The 2622-nt window shown below is 44.9% G+C and overlaps 1 pseudogene; it reads left to right on the top strand.

Annotated features, from left to right (window-relative positions):
• Positions 1-222: 222 nt before the first annotated feature.
• On the top strand, positions 223-1024 carry LOC102169986 (annotated as a pseudogene).
• Positions 1025-2622: the final 1598 nt, after the last annotated feature.

Genomic DNA, 2622 nt, shown 5'->3' with positions numbered 1-2622 from the left:
GGCCTCCAGAAATGTGAAAGACTAAATTCATATTGTTTTTAAGCCACTCAGTTTATGGTAATTTGTTATGGCAGCCCTAGAAAGCTAATACACTGGTGATGCTGCCTCATCTAACATGTCACCCAAGAAATAATGAGTTTCAATGGCTCTCTCCAAGTCATTGATGGTGACTACAAATGTAAGTCTTACTCAGAATGTGCAGGGAACAGTGGGTGATAATTCATTGTGGAGCCCTACAATGCCACCCTCTCAAGTCCACCAGCTCCTAGAGAACACAGATGAGACCTACTGCATTGATGATGAGGCACTGTACAACATCTGCTTCAGAACCCTAAAGCTGACCACCCCCACCTACGGTGACCTGAACCACCTGGTGTCAGCCACCACGAGTGGGGTCACTACCTGCCTGTGCTTCCCAGGCCAGCTCAATGCTGACCTGCGGAAGCTGGCTGTCAACATGGTCCCCTCCCCCGCCTGTACTTTTTCATGCCCGGCTTTGCCCCGCTAACCAGCCGGGGCAACCAGCAGTACCGGGCGCTGACGGTGCCCGAGTTCACCCAGCAGATGTTCGAGGCCAAGAACATGATGGCCACCTGCGACCCGTGCCATGGCCGCTACCTGACCGTGGCTGCTGTCTTCCGGGGCCGCATATCCATGGAGGTGGACAAGCAGATGCTTAACGTGCAGAACAAGAACAGCAGCTACTTCGTGGAAAAGATCCCCAACAACATGAAGACGGCCATGTGCGACATCCCGCCCTGCAGGCTGAAGATGTTGGCCACCTTCATCAGCAACAGCACGGCCATCCAGGAGCTGTTCAAGAGCATCTTGGAGCAGTTCATGGCCATGTTCTGGCGCAAGGCCATCCTGCACTGGTACACGGGCTAGGGCATGGACAAGATGGAGTTCACTGAGACCGAGAGCAACGATGAACGACCTGGTGTCCGAGTACCAGCAGTACTAGGAAGCCACGGCCCAGGAGGATTGCGAGTTCGAGGAGGAGGCAGAGGATGAGGTGGCCTAGAGCTGCGGGAGCCGGAAGGCCGAGGCCGTGGAAACTATTCACTCACAGCCCGTTCTGATAGTGTGTCTCACTGTGTGTGTGTTCTTTCCTGTCTTGACATCATGTGCTGTATAGCCATCACCATTAAAGCATTTCCCACAGTGGGGGGAAAAAAAAAGAAACATTAAATTTGGACATATTAAAGTTACCATTTGGAATTTAATAGCATAAATGTAGAACAGCACAATGTCTTCTCTTGAACTCTTTAGATCATAATCATTACATTCTTATAATGTGCTCCTTTGCAATACTGATGGCACTCCTGCTTATTTAATGAGGAATATAGGCAGAGAACCTATGCAAGAAGTATGAAAAAGACATCTAAATTCCAAAAGGAAAGTTTCTCTTTGAGCATGGCTCAAGACTAACCCAGGAGAGTGCAATATCATGACTTTGTTTGGAGCCCAATCAAGGACATCATTTGGGAAAGAATTTGGTATTGCAGACCAAAAACCACAAAATCTCTTACAGGAGATACACAGTTACCTCTTGGTGAATGCAACTTGTAGCACAGAAATCTGCCAGGAGTTATGGGGTGAATACACTGGAGTACTAGCAATAGAAGTTGCAGAGGGTGAAAATGATAGTCACTTAGTCATGTCTGACTCTTTCTGATCCCATAGACTATAGCCTCCCAGGCTCCTCTATCCATGGAATTCTCCAGACACGAATACTGGAGTGGGTTGCCATGCCCTTCTCCAGGGGATCTTCCCAATCCAGGGATCACAACCCAGGTCTCCTGCCTTATAGGCAGATTCTTTACCATCTGAGCCACAAGGATGTGTTTATTCCCAGGTGCTGTAAACTGAAGGGGGCCATATCTTAGGCCAAAAAGATGGGCAAGAGGCTTAGGCCTCCAAGTTCTAAGAAAAGTAGTGAAAGAAATATTGTAGGAAATGATATGTTTGTTGTGAATATTACTGAGCATCCATATAACCTCTTCATCATCCTAACATGTAACTTGAAGCTCAACCTTGGAAGAAAACAATTTATGAAAAAGTTGATAATTTGGAAAACAGAAAAGAAAAGATACAAAGAACTTAACTTTTAAATAATGAAGTTGGACTTATGAATGAACCCATGTGAAGCCAACACTAGCTCTGGATTTCCATCTCCCTATTTACTCTGAGTAAGACTTGGGTGGTACACGGTTATCTAATTGATAATACCACGGATTTGGAGAAGGGTAACATTAGGGCAAGGAAACCAGTTAAAAGACCATTGCTATTATTTGGATTAAGGGTTAGGACTACATGATGAAAACTATGATATTGGAGAAATTAACTTAAACCTAATATATTATTAAAAAACTTGATACCTCAATCCATATCTGTTACAGGATTACTCACCCTAGAGCTCCTACATGGACTATACAGCCTGTTGGAGTGTCAGTATCAGTACTATCCTTTATATATAGGTATTTAATGATAAGCAGTCTTGCATTTTAAGGGACAAGGTTGAGAAAATGACATTTTCAGAGAACAAAACTATTAGACTGAACAAATAGTATAGCCACCTACCAGTAAAAACAATAGTACCTTCATTTGTTGTGGCAGTCA

Source organism: Capra hircus, unplaced genomic scaffold (genome assembly GCF_001704415.2).
Source record: "Capra hircus breed San Clemente unplaced genomic scaffold, ASM170441v1, whole genome shotgun sequence".
Classification (NCBI taxonomy): Eukaryota; Metazoa; Chordata; class Mammalia; order Artiodactyla; family Bovidae; genus Capra; species Capra hircus.
This window is presented reverse-complemented; position numbering and strand designations above follow the sequence as displayed.